Genomic DNA, 12,901 nt, shown 5'->3' on the forward strand with positions numbered 1-12,901 from the left:
GGCAACCTTTTGCCTGGGACAGTTGCTCCATGGGAGTTATCCTGGGTATGTGGCAGTGTGGAGAGTCAGGAAGCAGACTTGCAGTGTCTGAACTGAACTGCTTGAAGTCAATTCATTAAAATAGAAAGCCTCCTGGCATGTTAGCAGTTTTAATATTGTTCAACTCATTCTTCACAAATAACTTTGGAAGAAATTTGGTATAATGATGTAAAAATGGAAATATATTTTATTTTTCATACAGCTATGGCATGCGTCCCTGCTCTGGAGGTGGATACCAAGGGAAAGCAACAAGGTAAGAGCAAAAACATAAGTAGGCACTACTCACCCAGTGAGGATTTGAGCACCACTTCAAACTGCTAGAATCTCTTGAAATGGATGGGGGTGACTGCAAGCTAGAAGATTGTCTTGCACATAGAAAGGCTGTGGCCCAGCCTACAAACTCCTCTGTGAGCCCTGCTCTCTGCAGCTGTTACATGCAACATCAGAGCTCTGGTGACAAAGCCGTTGCATGAATGTTTGTGTCCTTCCCGTTCACTTAATGTATTTTTTCCCCCCAGGCTTCATATTCTTGCCTCCTGTTTACCTTCCCACGTTGCAGCGGTGTGGCCAGCCTGGATGCATCTCAGATGTCCGCTCTGTGGCGGCGGGCAGAGACCCTTGCCACCCGCCTTGGTCCCCCCCGCTCGGGGATGCCCTGAGGGCAGCTGGCCTGGAGCACCCGGTGGGTGCCGCAGCAGTCGGTGTGGGGCTGGTGGGGGGGCAGGCCACACCACGCTGCTCCCTGCCGCCTGGTTGTCGTAAAATAGAAATGTCTTAGAGCGTATGCTTGCTGCCTGCCTCGCACAGTGTTTCTGTTGTAAATACGGAAAAAGCGTGGAGTGAAAACTGTGTCTAACAAAGTGCTCATGTGATGCAGCTGTATCCGCTCTTAATCCTTCATTAATGCCTCATCAAAAGAGTACTGTACTTTCCATTTGTTCCATTTACCGAAGGTCAGCATACTCGGAAGCTATTGTCATACAGCATTGCAGACTTTTTACATATTTCTCTGGTATTGTTCCAAGCTATTGTATACGCAAATGAACCAATTGGTATGCAGATGGTCTATCATTAAATCAATTTCAAAATCAGCTTTGTCATTGGTTTAGCGCTGGGGTTTGCATATCCTTGCTGAATGTAATGCCTTGTTCTGCATGGGTGTGGTGAGGTGGTTGTGCCAACCTCACGTGGGACCAGTCCTGGTTTTGTATCGGCAGAACTTCCACTGAATTCAAGGGAAATTTTCCCAGGGGCCAGGCCTGCAAGCTGAACTCCTCTGCTTACACCACCCTCTCCATGCAATCCATGTAGGCTACATGTGGCCATATCAGTACCTGTGCCTTTCCCTCCTCTCCTCTTCTATTCACTGGGTTGTGTTTTGCCTCAGTGTGTTGGTTGAAAATGTTTTTCCAAGCCGCCTTGGAAGAGATGTCATCCCCTGAGCTGGTCCCACACTTCCAGCAGATGGCACATCTGCAGCTACTGGCGCTGCCTGTGCCAGCATCTGCCTTGCTGCTGATGGCACTGCACCCCCTTCATCATCCCAACACATTCAAAGTTCGCACAGACCCATGGCGGAGTGTTCTGCTTTGTTTTTACTATTGAATTTCAGCTTCAAGCAAGACATAGTGCTGCAAAAAATAAAGGCCATTTGCCTTTTCAACCTATTGTTCTCACACAGTTATTTACTGTTTCCTCTTGGGGTTTTTTTGGCAGTTCACATTCAGGTATCACAAGCTCTTGGTGCAGAACCTGGATTTACTCATCTACAAAAAATATTTTAATGCCTTTTATGTAAGAAAAAAAGTATTTTTGTTTGCAGCTGCATTGTAGATGTGTCAAATGGCATAGAAGTCTTCTCTCTTTTTAATAAGTGAATTATATAATCATAATCAGAATCAAATGAAAGTAAAAATTAAAAACTACATTTATATAAAAAGGTCCAATGACAAGGAATGTTCATTTTAACAATGTGCAATTTATTAGGGGGCTTAGAAGAAAAGGAAATGTAGATATACAATTTTTACCAGTAGTGGAAGAGAGCTGAGTTAGGGACCATCTGTACAAACTCAGTATTTACAAGCCTATGGGACCTGATGAGATGCAGCTGAGAGAGCTAAAAGAGTTGACTGATCTCATTGCAAAACCACATTCTATCGTCTTCAAAAGACCATGCAGGTCAAGGAGTCCCAGACAAGTAGGAAAGGGCTAATATTATGTTCATCTACAGAAGGGCAAAGAGGAAGATCTGGGAAACTACACACCAGTCAGGCTCACTTCTTTCCCTGGGAAAACTGTGGATTGAGCCCTCATGGAAGGTATTTCCAGGCAAACAAAGAACAAGAAGATGACTGAGAAAAGCCACACAGTCAATGATAGCCTTCTATGATGAAACAACTTGCTTGGTAAATGAGGGGAGAGCTGTGGAGAATACTACCTTGATTTTAGTAAGGCGTTTGACAGCATCTCCCAGAATGTTCTTGTTGACAAGCTGGAAAGTTATGAACTAGACAGATGGACCAGAAGATGGATGGAAAACTGTCTGAACCGCTGTGATGAAAACTGGTGTTTAACGGTTCAAAGTCAAACTGGCAGCCACTTACAAGTGGAGTCCCTCAGGAGTCAATACTGGGTTCAACACTATCCAAAGTTTTACAAACAATATGGATGAACATATTTAAATGCACCCTTGCCAAGGCTGCAGACGACACCAAACTGGGAAAAAGCCACCACACAGATAGACCTCAGCTGGCTGGAAGATTGGGCCAACAAGAGTTGCATGAGATGTAAGGACAATAAATATAAAGCCCTGCACCTGACAGAATAATACCAAGCAGCAGTACAGCTGAGGGTTTGACTGCCTGGAAAGCAGGTATTCTGAAATGACCTGGGGGAAAGCAAGCTGAACGTGAGCCAGCAGCATGCCCTGGCAGCAAAGGTGGCAAAGATCCTCCTGGGCTGTGTCTACAAGCACACAGTCAGCAGTTCCAGGACCTTGATTATTTCACTGCTATTGGTACCTGGAATATCGTGTCCAGTTTTGGTCCCCCCAAGTTCAAGGACAACATTGAAGAACTGAGGAGGATCTAATGGACAGCCAGAAAGATGATTAGAAGTCTGAAGAACATGATAAGAAGAAAGGTTGAAAGAACTGAGTTTTCTCAGCCTTGAGAAGAGAAAGCTCAGGAGAGATCTAATAACCGTCTCCCAATACCTAAAACAGAGTTAGAGAGGAGGCAGAGGTGCTCTTTTCACAAGGATGCATGGTACCAGGGTGAAAGGCAATGGACACAAGTTACTTCAGGAGAAATGCTGTCTGGATACAAGAAAAAAAGCCTTTGCTGTGAGAACAAATAAACATTGAAGTAGGTTGGCCAGATACACAGTAGACTCTCCCTCACTAGAACTATTGAAGATGTGTCTTGTCAGGGTCCTGGAAGACCCAAATATCAGCAGAAGGTTGGAGTAGATGATCTATAGAACTCTCTCCCAACCCCAACTTTTCCATAATTTCCATGGTTTCTACCACAATAATGGCAAAGTAGTGTGTAAGCCATGTAAAAAATCTGTTAGGCAATTGAACAGCCGCTGCAAATACCATCTTAGGTGACTTAAAGGACATACTCTCTTGAAGTTGGAAACCACCTCACAGCATCCCCTGAAAAAGTGCAGCATTACTTAAGAACCAGGCTATGCGCACCCAGTAACCACAGAGGTGCTGACGGCAGAGATTCTTTTTTCATTCCTGTCGGGGAAAATTAACCAAAATGGGCACATGTGCATAAAATGCTGTGAAGACTGAAGAAGTCATCACTCATTAAGTGACAATAATCATAATATAACATAAAACAATGCAATTATCCCACAAACTCAGGATGTTCTGGTCAGTGAGACAGTACTGGCCGGTCACAGTAATTCTGACCCTACACAGAGCAGAAGCTGTGCAAATTATTTGTCCTGTGTGATGTTGAACAGCAAGGTCACCCATGTCTTGGCATCCTGGCTTCTCTTTCAGCTGGGTGTGTTGCTTCCCACACTCTCTGTTGCTGGCAAAGTAGATGGTACCATGTGGCCCTATGGCGCTATGTGTGTATATATACATATATATGTGTGTGTGTGTATATAGAGAGAGCTATTGTATAGCTCCTGTATGTATAGCAGACATGCAACGTCAGATGTCAGACCTTTGTAGTTCTTACTTTTTGACCTCATGCACATACCCATTTCTTACCACAAGGGTATGTTTTGCTTACACTCCCAAATACCCACTTCAGAATTATTTACAGGGAGTTTTCTGCCATCTTGCCACTCTATTGCAGGCATTTTCACTGGTAATAACTTCCGCATGTCCTTGCGGTTTCCTTAAGTAAGTTATTTTAGGATTTGCTTCTCTGTCACAGGGGTCTTCCTGATGTACAAGAGACCCTTGATATACCACACACGTCTCTGCTGCTGTCAGTGTCCACGCTTGCAGACTTACTTATGCTGTTTCTGTAACTAAGGAAACCAGTACAAGATTCCAGGACCATCAAATTATTCATAGGTATTCTAACATTTCCTCAATACAATACTATGTGAAGATGCAGACTTCTCAGTTTCAGTGTTGCAAAGACATGTTAAATGTTGTACAATTTACTAAGGTAAATTTACATTGGGAATAATTTCTGTACTTATTTGTCTTGGGTCAATTCCACAGTAAAGTATTAAAAAGCTATACATTTGAAAGAATAAAAATCTACTTTAAAATATTTTATTCAGGTGAGATTTGACTTAAAATGTTCTCTTAAGACATTCAGAGAGCAAATTATGAAGTTATAAAGGCAAAACCATCCAGAGGCACCTGTACAAGCTCAAGAAGTGAGCCCATGTGAACCTCATGAGGTTCAACAAGGCCAAGTGCAAGGTCCGGCAAGTGGGTTGAGGCAACCCCTGGTATTAACACAGGGTGCAGGACGAAGGGATTGAGAACAGCCCTGCCAAGAAGGACTTGGGGGGTACCTGTAGATTAAAAGCTGGATGTGAGCCAACAATGTGTGCTTTCAGCCCATAAGGCCAAATGTATCCTGGCTGCATCAAAAGGAGCATGGCCAACAGGTCGAAGGAGGTGGTTCTGCCCCTCTACTCCACTCTGGTGACACCCCATCTGGAGTGCTGAAACCAGCCTTGGGGTCCTCAGCACAGGAAAGACATGGCCACAAAAATTATCAGAGGGCTGGAGCACCCCTCCTGTGAAGACAGGCTGAGAGTGTTGTGGTTATTCAGGCCAGGGTAGAGAAGGCTCCAGGGACATCTTCTGTTTCCAAGGTCTTTCAGCTTGAAATATTTCTCACACTTCACCAGGCAAAGTATCTCCCAAGGTCATCTAGTGAAGACTGCTTGCATACTAGTATGTAGACTATCAAATGGAGCTGTGAACTTCAGTTTGCATCTCTGTGCAAATTTGAGCTGTGTAGTTAAACTGAGTCTTACCCAATACAAGAGGGGTATCATTCTGTCCTTGTGGTCCTGTGTTTCTTAATTTAGTAAAATACAGCTATCCTCATGCTGGTTTTGAACCCTTGCTTTGGGGATTATACTTGGGTTTCTTTCAGCTGAAGGACAACAAACATTTTTTCTATTGCTATGTGACCTCAGCACAGAAATAGCAGGGCAGATTTTATTGTTGTTATTGAATCATTTAGAATACAAGGAAAAACTCCAGTAAGGCAAGATGTGAGAACTGAGAATGAGACACTGCACAAAGCCAGTGGTCTATGTGCTGCATTAATTTTGAAATCCAGCTGTGCAAATTTGTTTTGAGAATTCATCAAACAGACCCTAAAAAACCACTTTACAAATTAAAGCTCACTAATGGGTCTAGCTGAGCAGTGTTTTTCAGCTGAAATGGATTCTACAGAACAAAGAAAGTTAAATGCAGTAATGCTCTTATAATAATAATAACAACAACAACAACACAGTAAAAGCATATGATACATGATTCCCTCATGCAGCACATCTTCAGTGGGAAGCCTACAGTTTTTAGTTTGTAGGTAGTAGACTACAGAGAGATGGGCAGGAACAGTATCTGGTGGACAGAGGGAGGAGGAGCCCAGTGGAAATACTGCTTATCCCAGAAGTCTCCCTCTACTACATTGATATATCTTCATTTATACTCCATTTTTTACCCATAAAGATCCATTATGAAGCTGATTTTTGGATGCCAAAGGAGTATGGTGTGTTAAGTATAAATGGCAAGGGACCGGCAGTAGGGAGGATGCAGGGGTGGCCTCTGTGAGGGGGCTGCCCCACGCTGGACACAGCCATTTCCAGCCAGTTCTAGTGGACCCACCAGTGGCCACAGCTGAGCCCATCAGTGAGGCTGGTGGCGCCTCAGTGACAATATGTTTAAGAAAGGGCAAAAACCACTGAACAGGCAAAGGAATAAAAAAAAAAAGGTGGGAAACAGCAGTGCAAACACCAGGGTCAGAAGGAGGAGGAGGTGTTCCAGGCACTTGAATTAGATATCCACACTGTTGTAGCAAACTCTTAAGGACAGTGATTAGTCAACCCAAGAAAAGGAGTGCTATAAGGCCTCTCACTTCTTTTGCTTTTAAAAAGTGTTGAAAAGGAGAAAGAGGGCAATACCAAAATAACAGGTAGCATAGAAAGGAACAAGAAAGCAGGAAAGAGATATGAAAAGAAGAATGAATTAACATGAACATCGAAAGGAGGGAACTTGTTACTGTAGTCTCTGGATTTGCAAAGGAAGGGTAGTTCTGTGTTGGAGAAATGGAAGTTGTACCAAACTAGGTAGGAAAAAAAAAGATATTTTCTTTTTTCAAAAAGTCCAAAAATGCTTTAAGGGCCAAATGCAGGCCAAGGATAATCATGGTTTTATGTGGTCCTGTGTGAACACAAGGAGGGAAGAAGAGAATCTTATCCTTCAGGCTCATGTTGACCTAGAAACACATATATGTAAGCTGCTCATGGAAAAATTTCTTTTAACAGCAATGACGTGTAACCATTAAAGTAATTCAGTGGCAGATGGATCTTCCAGTGGGAGCAGTGGGAAGAAACAGCATTCACTGCTCTGGAGCATCAAGCTCATAGGATACCTTAAGTCGATAGGCACCTACAAGGATCATTGAGTCCAACTCCCTGCTCCTCTCAGGACTACTTAAAACTAAACCATATGACTAAGAGAGTCATCCAGTTGCTCCTTGAGTTCTGAGTCCACTGATGGAAGAAGATCCTTTAACATGGCAGTAGCAATAGGGTGGGTTGCACTGGCAAGCTCTGTCGAGGTCTTTCCTCCTGGAGCCTCCCAATCGAGATGGTAAGGTCCCCTTTGGGGGAGCGGCTTTTCAGCCCAGGCCTGTGCTCTAGAGCCCAGACTGCATGTGCAGAGGTAAAAAAACCCATTAAATACAACAGAAAATTAAATTGCTACAAAGCTTGCCAAGTATCCTTTGAATGTTGAAGTTACAGCTCTCCAGTGCTTTTGGAAGGCCCCAGTTCCACACTGTTTAGTAAGAAAGCTTTCAGCACCTGACACGGGAAGGAGTTATGTTGGAAGACAGCCATGGCTTCCCTTCTGTTTGACCCTCTCTGGAATGGCATGGGTAGGCTGTAAGGACAAGAGCAAATGTGGCTGCACCTCACTGAATCAGATCATTAAAACAGTCAGAACTGCCATAGCCATAAAAGCGGTTCTAGAGACAGTCTACAGAGAAGCTCCACAGCATGTTAATTTGCAATGACTTGGAAGTTCCCTTTGTTGCTACTGAAATCAAGAAAATGTTGCTGTTCCAGGATTTTTACTCATTCAGAGACACTAACAAAGTGAAAAAGCACATTTTCTGTCAATGTTGAGACAGATTATACAAGATTACACAAGAACATCAAACATTATGCGAGATTTTCAGCAATGCAGGATCCCCTCCTCTAACATATGGATCGCATGATTCCCTCCAGACAGGAGGAACACAAAGGCTGCAGATCATAAAGATATATGAAACCACCATATAATAGTCTCTGTGCCAGTCTCTGGTTTCATATTGGTTGGGACAGCATTGACTTCAGAAGTTACTTCAGTGATGGAGAAACAGTCAGTTGATTCCCTGCCCATGATTCTTCATTAGGTTGATACTAGCAATTAAGTGTTTACAGTTATAGTCTCACCACCGAACTCGAGTGCAATGTTAGCAGTTAGCAAAACTGTGATGAGACCTTTTTTTTTAAAATTGGCCTCTTAATTCATAACAGTGTCCTTTTCTGTAACATTTTTATGTTACAGAGCAGAGGACAAATATTAACTATTACTGACTCTGCCTGTAAAAGAAAAGAATCAAAAGCAGAAGAACACGAACAAAGCTCAAGAACACAAGCAAAAAGAGGATGTGGTTGCCATACAAAATGCAAATCTCAACAATAACTGCAGCCAACTGTCTGTAACTGCCAGCAGAAGAATCCTAGGGCAATGGTATGGACTCAGCAGCTTCAGAAGAGCAGCCTGCTCACAAGACATCCTACACTAACTCAGCATCAAAAGCAAATTATGAGAAGACCAGAACTTCTGCAATTCCACTGTACCCCAAAACCATAAGCAGCTTTTGCATATACCTGCTATCTACAGCCACTGTTCAGAAACGAAAACTTACAAGAACCACAGTGCCTGCTTACAGCAGTGGAGAAGTTGTAACCTCACACGATCATTTTAGTACTAGTCATTTTGTACCATGAGAGCTTAGCATCTGTAATTTTACCTGCTGTGACTGTGGCTTGGTCCTACGAGTGCTGAAAGTCAGCTTTTTTTTTTTTTATAATCACACTAATGAAAAAAAAAAGCTTTTCTAATGGGTACTTGCTGATATTAGAACTAACTGTATATTAAGAGCATCTTAAGTAGCAGAGAGAAAGAACCTAACCTAATCTCCTTTTTCTTCTCTAGAATAAATATGTCTGGCTAAACTGGAGCACATTCTTGGTGGCTGCAGTGATTTCTGTCTGGGTATTTGTGTCCACTAACATAGAACTTGTTGCAAAGCATTGTCTATATGGTATCAGTTGGCAGAGAATAAATATTTGGGGCTCTAGAGACATTTCTAGAACAGTTATAGTAGTACATACAGAGACCATTAAATTATTTAAACATACTGTAAAATAATATTGAGTTTTTACAAATGGTCAGAGCTTTAGTGGCAATACAGTTACGGTAATGGTGACAGACAGAAGGTGCCTATCCTGGAGACTGAGCCTCTCACAAACCCTTTACAATGTTTGCCAGACAATGCATTTGGCTTTCCAGAGGCAACTTAATTTGACAATACTTTAAACCAGAATCCTCTGAATCCTTCAGCTTTTCCTTTGCACAGAAAACAACATTTGCCCCATGGACCAAGTGCTTTTTTGGCTGAAATGCTGCCTGGAACTGCTCCTACAAAGCTACATTGGCAGGTCCCTTAAGTGGAACAGAAATAAAAACTTTACATGTTTTATTTCGCAGAAGTGAAAGACTTATTCCTAAAACATGTCTGAACTTATAACTAATTGGTGAACCAAGAGTTGCTAAAACAACTTAACAGAAATGCAGAGTTTAGTTAGTTGGGAGGGAATAGTGAGAAGGAGGCAAAAAGTCTGATGTCTGGTTTAAAGGAGAAACATAGCTCTAACTACAGCTAAAAGGAACAAAAACAGATCCCAGAAGAGAAGGTGAAACAAGTCTTTCTGAAGTCCATCCCCAGGTCTCAGCTAAAAGGCTTGGGGAGGCACCAGGCAAGTCCCAGGAGCTCATTGCAGATCTCCAAGGAGTGGGGGAAAAGCAGAGGGACGTACAGCTTCAGGAGGGCAGACGTGCAAAAATTCAGTTGAAGCTAGCTTAGTGGAGTGAAGAGGGGGCAAAAGAGAGGAAAGGGAGAAGGACAAAAGACGAGACAAACTCTCTTCATTAAACAAGCACACGACCTGCAAGTGACGCTGAAAGACATGACAGTTTGGTGTTACAGGTCTCCATCCTCTACATAGGTGACAATTAGTTTAGTCAAATGCTTTGCCATAATGAATGTTTCTGTTGCAGAACTTGGAGATTTGCATTTTATCTTGTTAAAAATAACTGTTTCCAAGCAAAGATCAGAATCTCAGAACAGCTTACCAGGACAGAGCTCAGCCACCCTGTAATGCAGGTGGGAAAGAAGCTGATGGTGTAGGGCAGGCTTCTTTACTGGTAGTAAAACTGCTTACTTAGCTTTAGAGATTGACCTCTGACTGCTTCAGAAGCCTAATACCAATTTAGCTTAAGTTTATACTATGCCAGACCTTTGCATCATCAGGGAGGTGCTCCTGCCTGGCCTAAATCAACGACTCAATGCTGAGATTACTCTTATCTGTGAGACAGCAAAATGAGAGACAAATCAAACAGAGTGGCAGTGTAAATTGCAGGTCCTATCACCCAGATCCTTCCAGTGAAAAATACAGGGTATGTTATATTGGAGCTCAGAGGGGGCAAAACTGTGTCCATACCTCGACTACAGAATCTGCAAAGTCTTGGTCAGCGGATTTATTTCAAGGGATTGGCAGCCTGCTAAGAAGTTAATCTGCCCATTTTGATTTAAAAGGCTTCCTCTTGAGAGTGATAGGTCTAATTGTCCAGGAAAAAAATGACATCATGGCTGAATTTCCACCTCCCTTGCTCTGTGCCACTCCCATTCCCAGGACTCCCCACCTGAACTTTAGCTCTTCTCTGCAGCTCCATCCCTCTCACACCACACAGTGCAACTGAAAACTGTGTCCACCCATCCTGGGAAAGGCAGGTCATCCTGCAGGATAACCTACTGGGGAGCACTGCTTCCACCACCAGCAGTGTCTGGATGTCCAGAGGGAGAACCTCTTAGTCTGGACCTGTGGGTTTGAAGCATCATCCTCACGAGAGTTCACCTCCGTTGTGACTCACAGGAGCCTCACCTGCATGACCTGGCAGGTGTCTCTGTTTCCCAGGGGCTCGAGCAAAGTAAGGGCAAAGGCAAAAAAGGCCACAGACCCAGCTGATCTGAGGGTAATTGCTAATTAATGAATGGCACACAGCAATACAACATAAGTATAGTTAATACTAGTACCAAAGCCTTGTAATGGGTTTGTTTGCTATAGAGATCTGTAAACAAATTGCACTCCAAATTGGAGGCTTCTCCTTGCTTACCCTGCTCAAAAATGAATGTTTTTCAATTGCAAAAGGCAAAACAAGTGTTTGAAAGATAACTGTGTTTTTCTTTTTCTAAGTTTGTACTTGTGGAACATAATATATGGATACTTCAATCACCTGATATAATGACATTCTTGCAAACAAAAATAGAGATGTCCTCCCCCAATATCAGGAAAGAAATATATAAATATTTGCAAAAGAAAAATAGGCAAGGAAACAGAAATAAAGTAGTCTTGAATACCCAAGCCATTTTCTTTCTAACACATCAGATTCTGAAAATAAACAACATTTCTCTTTGACAGTGTTGAGATTTTAATTTCAGTTCTTAGGATATTTCATACAGAATGAGGTCACTCCTGCTCTTCGTCTACAAGTGTGCTCCTGTACAGTAACTGTAGAATTTCCTTACCAAATTACTTTTATTTGTAATATTAACCTTGAAAACAAACACAGTAAAAAATTTAAAGTATGTAAGTTCGGCATAAATACATCATGGTATTGAAAATCAGCATAATTACATGCTTTATATAGCTTCTTAACAAGAACATTAGGTCTGAGTCCAAAACTCTTGGCTTTAACCAAAGTGATTTTAAATAGAGAAAGTATATATAGAAAAAGAATCATATTTGCTTGTTAAAAAAGGAAAGGTTAGTTTCTTAAACAAAAGAACACATGATTTCCAGGACACAGATCCAACTTACAGTGGAGAGGGCTCAGAACACTCCAAATTAAATATTGCATTCATTAAGAATGATTTAAGAAGTTGATTGGAAGAGGTTCAGTCAGCCCATTTAGTTGGGTAATTCTAGAAATGTCAAGTGTAAAAAACCCTATGTTTTTTGCTTTCTGCTATATAGTGTCACACAATCACATGACTGAAAACATGTTGCCTGCAGAGATGGTAGACACCGGTCACACACGGTTTGGTTGTACTATGTCAACACTGATTGCCCCGTCCAACAAGAGGTTCAACGTCCTTTGGATACCGAGGAGCAGTCCTTAGCAGTTGTTTCACATATGTGAGCTTCGCCTGCCTCTAGTGCCCAACGATACACGAAGCCGTGGCTCTCTTGCTTTATAATGTTCATTGAAGTCCAATCTAAAGCTAAGAAACCGGAGGCTTTCGTCAGAACTGGTTGTCAGCAGGACCAAGAACTGCTGGACGATTCCCTGAAGGAGAAAGAAAACCCCAAGAGACACCTAAGACAACATCACTGGTGTGTTTTGCACAGGGATGCCAGGTGCTGCCCAGGCATGGCAAGGAGACGGTGGGAATCTGGGAAAGGGCAAGCACAAGCATTTATACCCAGTTGTTAACAAACCAGTTCTGCTGGATTCATTCTTTCTGCAAAACCCCAGAGATTCATCTTATCTTCAAATGTCCACCATCTTCAGATGCTCCAGTGCAAACAGCTCCATCTTTTACACCTGCCCCCCCTCCCCGTGCCCTGCTGGCACCCTCCATCTGCCTGAAGGTTCCCACGCTGCAGGGGAGATGCCCCTGTACCACTGTTCCAGCCCTCCCAGGACAGCTCCACCACGGCCGTGACACCATCCAGGACGTAACCCATGCAAACAGGAGACCTCACCTTGTTTCCACCTTGCATTTACAATGTGGGCCAGGCCAGCACTAGACCACTGCTTGCTTCAGCAGCAGGTATTTGGCATAGGGCACACCCACAGCAGCAA

This window comes from Falco biarmicus, chromosome 2 (assembly GCF_023638135.1).
Source record: "Falco biarmicus isolate bFalBia1 chromosome 2, bFalBia1.pri, whole genome shotgun sequence".
Taxonomy (NCBI): Eukaryota; Metazoa; Chordata; class Aves; order Falconiformes; family Falconidae; genus Falco; species Falco biarmicus.